This window comes from Tenebrio molitor, chromosome 1, assembly GCF_963966145.1.
Source record: "Tenebrio molitor chromosome 1, icTenMoli1.1, whole genome shotgun sequence".
Classification (NCBI taxonomy): domain Eukaryota; kingdom Metazoa; phylum Arthropoda; class Insecta; order Coleoptera; family Tenebrionidae; genus Tenebrio; species Tenebrio molitor.
Window position 1 is genome coordinate 43,863,646 of NC_091046.1, and position 14,243 is coordinate 43,877,888.

A 14,243-nucleotide genomic window follows, 5' to 3' on the forward strand; every position below is an offset into this window, starting at 1 on the left:
TAAGCAGCCTAGATTGCAAAAAATTGCACCATAGATAAATGTGACGTATGTGATCATATACATTAACAAATATGTAATAAATAAAAATAAGATTTGAGATAAAGACAAGAAACGATCACCTAACAGATGATGAAAATACTGTAGTTTCAATTTGGTTGTAGGTCGTAAAATTTTATGGTACTTTAAGTTAAAGATCTTGCGGGGCTTATAAATCCTAGTTTACCACTAGCAGGTAATATTTTAAGCAGGGTTGTATTGTACATTTGTTATATTTGCATTGTACGGCAAACGGCACGCGCCGCTTCCCAACCTTTTCAAACCCAACCATTGTGCCCGTTAATCGCTCATAATATCCAATAAAATTTTACGACCTACAACCAAATTGAAACTACAATACTTTTTCACAAATGATAAGAATCTTTGAAATGATAAAAATTTAGTATTGCACCATCATCAACCTGGCGTACGTGAGTCTGTCTGATTTTAGTATTTCATCATGAAATGTTTTTAAGCAATAGGTATGGATTTAAGATCAAAGATTATTTAATTTAAATTTTATCACGATATGATATACAATCGATACCTTCATTTTGCGTATCTAACAACCATTAAATTCCTTTGGTTTTAATGAAAAAATGTAAATTGCTTTACAAAAAATCAAACGTTTTAAATGTTCTAAAATGCGTCCAGTAAATAGGTAATTTTTGAAAAATTAAAAAAAAAAATTGGAATAGAACGAGTGGGTGAGACACGAGCTGTGTGCGAGTACTATAGTCGTTCGAGTAGGTAATAGCCATTACATCCGAGTTGAATACGATACTTTTTCTACAACGAACTCGTGGTGAAATGAGTCATTACTCACGGCGGTGAGTCATGAATATCATTTGCATCTACGTAATGAATATTTAATAAGAGGAGTACATTTATATTTTATTTTGGGCAATGTAATTAAGTAGGTATGTCTTCTTTTGTTTGTCTATTTTCTCCTATATAACCATTGTTATTTTATTCATTAATTCTTGTTAGCAAATATAAGCAAGAGGATGATTTCACAACCACTCTATGAAAGAAGTGTATATTCATCAATAAATTTTATAAACATTTTTTTTTCTTGATTTGGTTGTTACAAAATTGTAATTTAATTCTTTGCTACAGAATATTGCTGCGCTTCGAATCTTCGTAGAATACGTTCCTGTTGGTTACATAAATAAAACGAAACCATCAATTGAAGTGCTTAATTAAATTTACATTCCAATCGGACAAATCAAATAAAGTAAATTAAATAACTTGATTTCTTGCAACAAAGTAGCAAGGCACTGAATAAATTTGATTGAAGGAATGTTCATTTATGTACAGCAACATTTCAACTCGTACAGAATATTATCCATATTTCAACTATGTTGAAAATATGAACTGGAAAAGATAGGAACAAAAAGTTTTGGGTGAGTTTACTTTAAAATCGAGACACCTAAACTTCAGACTGACAAATTCTGCAAGACTCCAAAATGTCTAATAAAATATTCGTGACGCTGTACTAAGTTTACGTTAAAATCCGCCCTCCTGTGCGAGAATTGTTTATTGATGTTTCAGAATCTGACGGATTGGGAGTTTTGAAAGTGACGGTTTAATGGCCACACCAACTACCAACGACTTGTTGGCTTGTTTATTTTTACGTCGACGAACAGGAACAGTACGCCATTATGAATAAGCCGTGAACCACAAACAGTACGTCTGTGAACGGTCCATTGTTGTGTCAATTATCTCTAAACGAGGTTTTAAACGTAAACCAAAACACAAACGTTGGGGGGCCGACCGATACTGTGAAAAATAAGCATAACGATCGATTGCATTGAAATCGCCGGACTAATTGAGCAACGTCCTAAAAGAACGTGTACTTCATCAGCGAAATAATTCGCCCCTTTTAGATACCTACTCCTCCGAGTTTTTCAGTCGAAATCGAGATCAACGTGATTTAATTAACACTTAAATTATTACAAGAAGCACGGTGGGGCCCGCTCTGTTTCAATCTTTTGTAATTCCACATTTTTTTCCGGAACATGCCGTACATTAATAATGCATTAAACATTACAAACGTTCCCGTTCCGGTTATTTATGTTTGTCGAAATCGATAAATTTAAATAAGTGAGAAGGTAATCTTGGAATATTTAATAAATTATTATGAATTCGAGATAAGCTCGGTATTTATGATCCGCTCAGAGATCAAACCGGTTAATAATTTAAAACAATTAATTTGATTCTCTTCTCGCCCCCGGCTTCCCCATCATCTGCACATCCAGCTCTCTCCCGGCGAGAATCAGCCCGGATAAAAATCTTGAGCCGATATGAAAGCCTCACATTTATGCGCCGGAGCCGACAACCCTAATCCCGCTTCCGGAACATATACAGCGCGACTTCAAAGATACACCCGGAACGAGCTGCACAACGGGGAGGGACCCAATGGAAAAATTCTAAAGTGACACTCTAATAAACCACACAAAATAACGTTATTTCTTTTGGTGCAGTAAATACGCTTTTCTTCATATTTTTTCGCCAATTACACATCCGATTCCTTCAGTTTACAATCCACAGTGCTGTTTTCAGACCTCATACACTTGACAAATAAATGTACTTGCTTTGTTTGGTTGTTTAAGACGTTAACATCTTAAACGTGTCTCTCTCGTTTGGTCTCTAGTGTACAACATCCCATTTCTAAATTGGAACAAGTACAACGTAGACTTTCAAAGAGTGCATTATGCTCTTGTGTTGGATCCACTCTACGGGATCATCTCTATCATGTCTTTTTTTTAAATCATGAAAGAATTCAATGTTTTATAATCTCATTATTTAAAATAATGTGTCTTAGATTGTATTTCGCTTGTGCCCAGAACTTCATTTATAGCAAATTCGTAACAATGTAGCATAAATCACGGATGTAGTACCAAAGCGCCCCGTACTAACCCTTTCGAAGCGCTACCGTCACCAGCGAGAATCTAATCGCTGGGCCCCTACCATCACATCAGCTGCGCGCCGTCGGAGCGTGCCGGACCATCTCCAGTCAGGCTATAAAAGGGATGCACGCATGGACAATAAATCATTATTCATTTAATCATTCGAGCTCCCTCAAGAGTCTCACCGCAAACCTTTGTTAACTTTGTTTACCTTTATGTAAATAAACTATTTACAACACAAACACTATTAAAACAAAAATAATTTTTTTCCATTATCATTGGATTTTAGTGGTTTTTGCTCACTGAAAATAGTTACCAAAAATGGCAATTGAATCACTAGTGAGGAAATAATATTTTCTCACTAGTGAGCAAAGTAAACCAATTGCAAACACGCAACGCCTAACAACATAAATGATTCCCGCAGAATCACGCAATGAGCATTCTTTGAACAGTCGTTATTTTCTTTAGTAACACTAGAGAGCCATCCTGCTGCGAATCCTTGCTAGGTGAAAATCTTCTCATATTCAAATTAATTCTACCATTTGTGGGGACTTCGTTACTCCCTGACGCAGCGCAGAACCCTTCATGATAAATTATTAAATGCATTTTACCGCTCAGCGTTTCACTTTCACTCGAGTTTGGAGCTTTGAGCCAGGACTCTTTGAAATAATTTCGTCGTGTGAGGGAAGAACCGACCTGACCTCCACTCGCCACCGCTACCGCATGTGCATTCTGACGTCGTGCCCTAAATCGGCGGTGCACGTCCGTTGGCACTTGAAATTGGAAAAATCCAGCGGCGCAAATCCGAGTGAGACAATTAAAGTGAAGAAGTCGAAGAAAATGACTGCAACGGCGGTGTCTCTCGACACCGCAGAATTCTATTTTGAAACGTGACTTGATATGTAGTGGCAGAGAACACAGAACTAATTAAGACTCTTGACACTTGGAGACGTATACAAGTCTCTCTCTCCGACCACCATCGATCCGCAATGGCCTCCTTTGTCTCGCGATTGGTGGAAAATTCGGTCGAGGGAAAATCCACATCTGATTTCCCATCGAGCGGCGGCGATTTTTCCTTTTAATTAAACCGCCAGTTAAGGAGTTAGCCGTCGCTTCCTAGTCCCGGCGAGCTTAAAATAGTAAAAAGCTCAAAGCTACTTACAATCGTCCCGAGTTTATAGAGCCTCGTAGGAGAGGATTATCGGCTTTACATTTAATGGAGATCGAGAGCTCATTGCTGTTTTAATTTAAATATCAAATTCCGTACGGCGAGTTGCTAAGTACCGCGTGAAATTTTTACACAGGATATGATTATCCTTGGAGTGGGTCCTGAGCTGCTCCGCATTACCATATCCAAAAAGACCGTCTAAGTCAATATCGCCCGAATGAATATTTCAGGCGGACTTTCGGTACGGGCCCCTTTATCGCTTAAATATTTACAAACAAATTATCCAGGAGGACGCAACAAAAGGAAAAAACCATAACGTAAAACAGGACGATTAAATAAAACAGATGGGCCGCAGGACTTTTCATAAATTTCGTCGGCGCCGACTCGATTTCCCGAAACGTGAAATCGCAAATCCTGACGCAATCGATGAAATACATCAACCGGTTCCCACTCGCCTGTAAGGATTAAGGACGAAAAACACTGCATCCGTATAAATTACGCGATTTTTAATCGTCGCCAGGATTATGCCGTTTTGTTCAATTACCTGGTTTAATTAACGGACGCGACAGGATCCGACACGGCATTTTTCAGGATGACAGGATCAAGGAGAAGGCGCTGTCGGCTAACGACGTTACGCTCTCGCCAAGGACCAGAAACGGCATTAAATGCATTACCAGTGCGCTAATGCGGCGAGATCCTGCGCCTGCAGAAAAACCGGAACGCGACACGGAATCTGTCGCCACCCATGCAAGCTTGTTTACTCGAAAGCTCATAATGCAAGCCTACCACCACGAGGGAAATTTAATTTATTCGAGAAGTGGAGCGCATAAAGTGGGACCATTTGCGTACGTTTTAAATTTCTGGTGGGGAATAAATGTCTGGCGGATCTTCCGGTGTTCGCTTGAAATAATTTAAAACGCTCCTTCTACAATGTTGTGATAACGATAACATCCCTTTTATTGGCAAGAGGAATGAAATGAGCTGTGCCACCATCCGCCGTAAAAACTGCGATAGAAAAACGAAAAGAAACATTCGACCACTTTATCTGAGGTCACAGTACACTTCCTTCATTACTCGGGGGAAGATTAATTGCGGCTTGACCGATTCAGAAATGGGGTCGTTTGGGGAACGTTCGGATCCGACGGTCAAAAATATCCCGGATTGTCGATGTGTCTCGGTTTTTTCTAATAACGAAACTGTATGAGCCATAAACCAAATCGTTACCCCCACAAAAGGCTGCGACTCTTCACGTTTTATTCGTTTTTCTGGACATTTAACGATTTTACTTGCTCGCCCAAATCATTTCGCATCAACGTCACAGAGTATACCTCTCATGCTTTGTGCAGAAAGACGTCAGTCGACGCCACGCCACGCGGGCACCACTTTAAATGTTCTCTTGGAATTCGGTGGCGCCTCACGCATCATTGAAAGCTCTTCAAAAATGTCCCCCACAACTATTAACTCTAATTCTAAGTGTGCCACAGTTAGTTAAGAATTCTTTGTAATGTCCAATTTTCAAATTATTGTCGAGTTTTTTAATTAATTTTTTGTGTTAATATAAAGTACCCTACACAAGCAGTAAAAAAATTCAAAAACAAAAACAGTACCATTTCTGAATGTTTAAATTAATTGAAGAAAAGATGTCATGTGGATTTCACCCAAAATAAATATTGTTGTTTAAAGAAACAATAATTTTTAAGAACAATGAATCGTTGAAGTATGGCATGCGGCCATTGTTACAATGTTTTATTTTATCGAATGGCAATTTCCTTTCTCATTATGTCCGACACAAAACTATTGAAATTCAAATCTACTGGAAACATAAACCAAGCAACATAAGGAGCTGAATCCCATTGGGTACAGCGAGGTATAAAAAGTCTTTACCGAACCATCAGCCACACGAGTAGACGTTAGTATACTGATCAGGATCCTTCGAGCCGGATTTGAACCAGCGAGCGGCAATCCGCAGCTTGCTGGGTGAAATCCGGCTCGAAGGACCATCACAGATTAACGGTCGTTCAAATGAATTCAATCGACAAAACGTAATTAATAAACAAACATTTCACCGGCAGCAACAAATTAATTGTTTTACTAACGAAAATTATAATTTCAAAGGCATGATTTTTAAATGCAGAATAAATTTGCATTTGAGAGCGTTTGAGTTTCATTCTACTGAATGTTGTTAATTTAATGTAGTTAGAAATTAATACAATCGAATTAAATAACTGAATTGGAATTAGCGGTGCAGCGAGATTTATAAAATAGCATTCCGGTGCATTTCAGGAGCTTCAATTTAATTCTGAACTTGGGGTGATCACATTTTAAGTGCGCTCACGCAATTTAAGGAAGAATTAATTTGACAATCGAGAATTCTTGGGTGTTAAAAATAATTGCCGCTGTGGCAAAATCCCGTTCGGGTGATTTACCGACAATTCGTCAATAAAACAAATTCAAGGCAAAACTAGATTATTGTTTGGGGCAGGATTTCCGTGTAAACAATCGGTGTGTTTATTTATTAACCGTGCGGTGGGCCGGTTACGCCGCCGCCGGGCTTTCAGCAGGGATAAATTCGGGGCCGACAGGAGACGTGCTAAAAAATACCCTTCTCGAGATGGTAAAATATTAGGATGGGGCTGCGAGGCGCGTTCGCACCCCGATGAAGTGTTTGTATGGGTAATCCGGGTCATTACGGGATAAGAGATGAAAAATTTTAAATATGGGCCTACCCTTCATCCCTTCCGGAATTACGGGGCCATTCGTCACGTCGTCGGGATTGAAATGATCGATTTCGCATCGCGGCGAAAATTATTCAAAGGACGCGTGTAGGGCGCCCCCCTCGCTTATTTACAAGTTCCGGGTCGATGCGACTCCCATTAAAATTATATTAAATCCCCAATTCATTTAATAAGAGCCACTTAAGCCGGGACCATGCTGAGAGTTAATCCCGTAATTTCGTACACCTTCCGCATTTATCACTCCGACAACGATGGCCCATTATTCTTTTCGTAAATTGCTCAAGACACTTTCGGGGTGCATGTCTTCTAAATTGCATTTTTTTCCTCGGGAATTGCAATTTCCGGGGAATCCGTTCCCTCAGCCGGGATTTATTAATTCCCAGTCTTAATGGTATGGAGATGGAGGGCCGCAACTCGACATCAAATGAATACGTTATTATTAAAACCCTACCTCACATCCCGCGAGGAGGGATGTCTTACTCACTCTAATGAAATAAAAATAAAAGGGTGGGGCGAGCGAAGACGGGAAATTTTATAACAACCGCCCCTTCCGTATCCATTCCGGAAACGACATTTTGCAAATTTTTATATTAGGACTTTATTAACATACAAATGCTCCCGACTCCCGAAACCGTATTTTCGGGACGCTTCCTCTGGATGCGCCATCCCATATTTTACGGATAACTGCGTTGCATTCTTTTTCGCGGTTGACACAATTCATTCCTGACAGAAACTTGTCCACTCTGGATGTCATAAACGATTCGGCAGTTGGACGTGAAAAATGACGCGACTCTTGAAATAAAAAACATTTTTAAAACAACAATTCGTACAACACGCGAAATTATTAAACAGAACGTTATTTGAAAATTACTTCAAAATTTATGTTTACAAACACGCTGTGAAAGTTGTTACGCCACAATGAACAGCTATGAATAGGCAAATCCAGGCGGACTGAAAAATTTTTACTAAATAAATAACGCATTTATTTATTTACGAGATAAATAAAGCGCAAAAATAAATATACACTGGGAAATCTACTTAATCGCAAACAACATTCCGCAATTTGATTCACTTCAATTTTGTTGAATTTTTCATTATTCTCAAATGAATTTGTCATGTTAAGTAAAGTTTGTAAATGATGATATCTTTTTCATCAATGAAAAGGAAAATGAACGGAAAACAGGAATGCTGAAAACAAATACCTAGTGTTTGCTTAATTTGACAGTTTTACCACTGTTCTACGTCCGTAATGCAGGCATTAAAGTTTTATTATTACTGGTAGGAATCGTAATGTGTCACATGAAAAGCATTTGATTATTTATGAAAAATATGATTGTAATTTATGGTGGATACTTTACCATATTTATGAGGATGTAGAAATGTCATCATTAAAAATGAAAAGCTACCCACTAAATCCGTAAAATAGTTTCTAGTATCTCTTTACTATGGACAGTACACCCTCCTATTGTCAGAAAGAGGGAGAGTATGAAAACTTGAGCAGCCGAAATTTCAGGAATTAGTAAAGCAAAGTAGATAATTGCTATTTTCAATACAAGTGAGCAAAGTAGTGCATTTAATCACGAGTACGGAAGTTGGGCGTCTGAGCCGAAGGTGAGGACCCCAACCGTACAAGTGATTAAATGCACATCTGCTCATGCGTGTTGAATCTGATTTTTTCCATGATCATAAAAAAGAGTGACGGAATAGGGATTTTTTTTGTCACTTTTTGAATTTTGAGTTAATTGCAGTGAAACAATAACTTCTACAAAATTAGCCCAACAGGGAACTCACGTAAACAGTTTTTCACAACAAAACCTGGATCAACAAAATTCGAAACAAAAGAGGTTATGTTGTTCGGGGTTGCGTGTTTGTGATTGGTTTACTGATTTTAGTTTAACCAATGCGGTTTCCTTGTTTTAAAGCATATTTCCTATAGGTTAGTTCGCATTGGCGTACATTTTATAAAACATGATATACAGGGTGTATTTTTAAAATGTGCCGAAATTTTACCTACGAGGTTGTAGGACAACGTAGAAAACTAAAAGCAATTTAAAAAAATTGTAGCTCAAAAAATAAATGACATTTTATTTTTTTGTCATTTTATTTTTTGACATAGAATTTTTTTAGTATTTTTTCCGAGTTCTACATGAAGCCAGTAGCTGGTGGTTAAATTTTGTGCACGCATTTCAAAAACACCCTGTATAGTGAAAATACAGTGGGCCGTATCACGACACCCTTATTAAATTTAATCATGATTCTAATTGCCTTGGTGACGAAGTCATCTCTTTCTGGCAGGTTATAATTGCATAAATCTATATCGTTTTATGTTTACTTTAATCACGACTCTAGTTAACGGCAACTTTAATAAGGGTGTCGTGATACGGCTCAATGTCTTTTAACAGTCGCAACAAAAATCCACTTAGTTTTGGTCTTGGTTTTTCATTTAGAATAATTGAAACCCTTTCACTTGAAAAACATCGCTGACCAATTTTTGTACCATCCCGCCGAGTGCAACCGCCCTCGCTCCAGGTTCGATTTCCACCCCGCTTGTAGTCAGTTCGCCGCCCCCGCCACGCTCCCACTCTCGAATAAAATTCGATGTTTTATTCCGTCTGTCGAAACGAGCTTTTCCAATTTTTTTTGGGTGAACAAGCCCCGCTGGTCGTTGCATCGAATTCCGTGCCACGTCTGCATCCGGCGAGATCTCCATCGGCAAGATCTCGGAGCACTTGCAGTTCGCGTGATTCCGTAATTCCAGCACGTAACTAAGTATGTCAGCGGTTGCGATTGCGAAATTTTCTGGACATATTTCCGACATCGATCGGGACGCTAATGCAACTCCGGCCTCGTAAAACTCCAAATCACCGAACCGCGGACCCGAATCGAATCCGTGATAACTGCGAAATTTAACGCTGATAAATCTCGCCGGCCCCACCGCCGAGGCCCGATATATTTCCTTTTAATTAACAGCGGCCCGGAAGGGGGTGGGATGTGCACTAAACGAGCCACTTTCGCTGCCACGACCTGACTTCTGCCCCACATTCGCGCCGTCCGAATCAATCCAAGAACTCACTTTCGTTCTTCACAGCTAACACTACACTCGCACTCTCCAAGTTAATCCGAGACACTCGTTCCTCCAATATTTTCCGATTTAACTAGGTTCTTATTCGATTAAGCTGTGTTTAACTGGATTCGGGATTTGTGGAGGGTGAAGCATCCCGAGCACTCAGACCTCAAAGTGAACCCTTTGTGTAGTCCTGCTGGAAAATCACCCCTCCACTCCTCAACTCCTTAAGCCGTCAACCTCCCAAGAGGTGTGTTTCTGATTCTCGCCCTACTGCGCCCGGAGTGCTTCACCATGAAACCTATTACTGGAGTGGGTCGCATCATCTACATCTGGAATCGTGCCTCTACGCTAATAACTTCATTCAAAAATACTCGACGCACCTACCACACGTGCACTTAAAATAAAATAAAACAGCATTTCTGTAGGATTTATCCACGATTTTATTATTTCACCTTTTCTTGATGAATATCCTGAGTGGTTAAATTTATAAAACACACAATGTCGCGACTTGTGCGTTTAATTACTCACATTTGAATGCGTTAATTCACGTGCACCACTTCTTGACCTAATTGTTTTGATCGATATTCCAGTTCTTGCGAGATTTGAGCAGCGATTGTGACATTTGCGAAACATTCCCGACGATTTTGGTCCCCCGGAAAATCGCTTCCGGACAACTCATTGCAAATTCCACCCGCGGGGCATTTTGAAAAATGGCGCAATAACGGGGATAAACCGCCGCCGAAACCGTTGCCGAGTCTAAATACATCTTCGCGGCCATTTAAAATTAATTTCGGAGGCGAAATCACCGTCCCGCCACCACGCTCACCTACCTGGCGGCAGTAATAATCAATATGAGTACCTCGTAACCGTAAGCGTAATGTCGAGGATAATCTTGCTGTTGCAGGATAATCAGTTAAATTCCTCCATTAGCGTTGCTCGCAAGTGACGTGTTGCTCGGAGCTTTCATCTCGGCGATGGCGTGTTCCTGATGCGTAATGGCGGCAATTTTTCGGACAATTTATGAATTCTAGGTGTGCTCGGGGAAGTCCAATTTATTCGGACCTGGATATATACGCGAATTAGCGTCAGAGATTTGCCGGAGGGAAAGAATCTCTTCGAGTTTCTTTTCAACTCGAAAATGGTCTTATTGCTGTTCTGATGATATACGTTAGGTAAATTCCGCGGAGATTGGACGAAATAATTACGGTCATGAATCTTTTTTACCGGGATGTTAAAAGGGAGGAGGTTGTGCGAGCTTCGGCGGAAAGCTCCGCTCCGCGCCGGATGGAGCTTCAAAAATTTGTTTGGCGCTCGGAAGAAGAGACGACGAACTCTCGGTACGTCGTGTTGACGCGATCTGATTGTTCGTTATGAAGTTTGAAGTAAAGTTTGCAAGCTTCAATACCGGTCCCATGTGCGCGAAACGTGGGGATAATTCCCCCACGACAACGTAATGAATTCTTGTTTGGCTTTTTAAAGTGGATGTCACTGCGGAAGTTGGCCAACTCCTCAGGCGTACCAGTTCAAACTCAATTCGGATCATAATCGCCGTAAAACTGATCGCATAAGACGGCGGCCGCCCATCCAAATACTGACCAAATACTGCGCTGCTTAACTTTTCTGATCGCAGTCTCGTTGAGTTGTTTCGTCACTTTTGCATCGAATTGGCTTAAATAAGTAACAACAAAGGAGCAGACCTCCCGACCTTTGACCCGAGTAACTCCTTGTCGCGCCCCGGAACCTGAAAATAATTACCTCGCAGCAGTCGTAATTAAATTCCTCGCACCACCCGATGCAATTTTTCATTTAACAAATTAATCGCAGCGAGGTGCAGCCCCCCCGATACATCCCCGTTGAATATTTAAATTCGCCGCCGATTGTTAACGCACCGAGAAACTTTCCGGCGGAGGGTCCTCGTCGGTAATTTGTTGTCTTTTGTGTCGGCTTTTCCAGAGTGCATTCTGTCGGCGGGGGCGGCGGCGCACTTATCTCGTATTCCGGCCGCGTCGGAATTTTCGCCGTTTCGCCGCGGAAAATTCGGAAACAATTATGAGCACGTAAAAAAAACGAGGAAGGGAGAGCGACCGCCGAGAAAAATTGAGATGCAAATTGAGCTTTGTACCGCGTCCATTTCGATGTTCGGGCTAAGGCACGTTTTTCATTTACATGTCATTTCATATTCTTCGACGCTAACTTAATTCGAGAACTAGTTACGATAAGTTGCCGTTAGGTCGACTTTTAAAATTAACTTTATTGGAAAAGTGGATTAGACGAAAAGCTGCGGTTTTGAATAAATGCGATTTGGCCGGGACGTTTATCGGGGCAAAAACTCAACACTAAATGGGGGGCAGTTTTTGCAAGTGGGGCGAGTGCTCCTTGCAGATTTTGAATACATTATTTCACAAAAAAAATTGTGTTCTGTACAGTGAAAATCACGGCAAAAAATGTTGACAAGTTTTTTTTTAATCTTCAAGCGGTCGAAAATTGCGCCTTTGTGTATCTCCATAGAAGCGGTTAAAGTGGCATTTTTTCTGAGCGGAGTAGAAGTACTTCAAGTCCTAGTCTATATTAATAACTGTCAAGATGTCTTGGAATTTTTCTCAACCCAAGAGTCCAACGATTTTTTGTTGACTACTTTTCATTCCTCTCCCTTTAGGTAGAAAGTTACTAAAGTACCGTGCGATAAAAAAAATCGAGATGGCCATGATTAATACACTTCAGTTGACAGCACCTAAAAAGTTCATTCAAATGTCAATTACAATAATCTATATATATATATATAAAACTGAATGCCTGTTTGTTTGTATATTTTGTATGCAAATCTACAGTTTTACTCCGATCTTGATGAAATTTTGTACACTTGATCTTCAAAACAAGAAGAAAATTACTGTCTACTTTAATTTGACAAAAACCAACCCCTACTACCATTTTCAACCCTCACCTTCGCCGCTTCACCCCTATTTCATCCTCTGAGTATATCGTCACCTTCGCCGCTTGACATCCACAAAAAGCAACCCCTATTATCATTTTTAAGCCTGATAAGCACAAAACAGTTTTTTCGAGTTGGAAATCGCGTTTGCATGATATAGTATAATTTTTTTTCCAATTCTGTGAAGTTCTTGCATTGTTTTGCACTCATTATGATTAACTAAATGAAGAACAAGAAAAATCTTCAAAGCAATTAGATTTTGCAATGTCAAAAGTTACCGACAATTACCGACTTTTCAAAAAATTCTGCGGCCGCCATCTGTTATTATTAGTTATTAGGTCCGTTAAATATTGTTTTCGGGTTCCCTAACTGGTAAACACACCATTACCTTTCACTTTACCGATGTTGTAAATTTTTCTTTAATTTTTACTGACTAATAAACAATCAATTTAAATTGTGCAACTGAGTTACTCAATTCATCTAAGTTCCTCTAAGTTCTTCTCAACTTTCCCAACCACCAAATGACAACACGTTCACAACAAATTATTGTTGATTCTTTCTATTTTTGATATATTTAATATATTTCGCGAGAGACCAAAATCGCATGCATTTCCTTATGGAGATTAGTTTTGTAGTAGAAGGTCATCCGTATGTTTGGTTGCCTATCTATCTAGTTCCATGCTGGTGACATTTTTAGTGACTTTTACCGGCACCAGCTCCTCTCTTTCGACCATTTTGCAAGTCGCCGACCCGCCAAGTCGTTTATCGATGCAAAAACTAAGAAATAAACAGGGGGCGGTTTTTGCAAATCCCGTGCGTGCGGCCGACACTCGCATAAAAAAAAACACGCCTCGCTCCGTGAAGTGCTCCCCGGGGTGTATAAATTTTACATAAAAACACTCCGGTGGTGCATATCAGCGGAATTGTTCCATTTTTCTAACTGCAATTGATGATTAACCCGATTGCCGGATTTCGCAGCGGCGACGATTCCGCCCCGGTATCAATTTTTAACGAGAGGGGCGTTTTAAAATTCATGTCTTTCACTTTGTTCCCTAAGCGTCCATTGCAGATTCCATAGCTTTGTTCGTTAGTCGTAAGGGTTTTACGGCGGCGGAAGGGCCGTATTAAAAGAGAATTTTATAGTGTTCACGTACTGTGTAACTGTTCTCATTGTAAACACTTTTTTCCGCTGTTACCTGCCGACGTTGCTAACAGTCTCCCCCATTGACCCTCCCCATTTGCATTTTCCGAGGAACTCGTTCCGCTCTTTTTCCCTTCTCGCCCAAAAAAAAAAGTTAACAGTTTTGTCGCACGCGCGAGGTGCCAAGAGGGCTCCGATGATCTAGGAAAATTCAAAATCTAGAATTGTAAGTGGGAATTTTTATTTATCCGCGGG

At 40.0% G+C, this 14,243-nt stretch overlaps 1 protein-coding gene across 1 annotated transcript in view; it reads right to left on the reverse strand.

Annotated features, from left to right (window-relative positions):
- The window catches only part of Lar (tyrosine-protein phosphatase Lar), a 424,567-nt gene that overhangs the window by 203,869 nt on the left and 206,455 nt on the right, over nt 1-14,243 (reverse strand). The gene's annotated exons all lie outside the window — the stretch shown is intronic.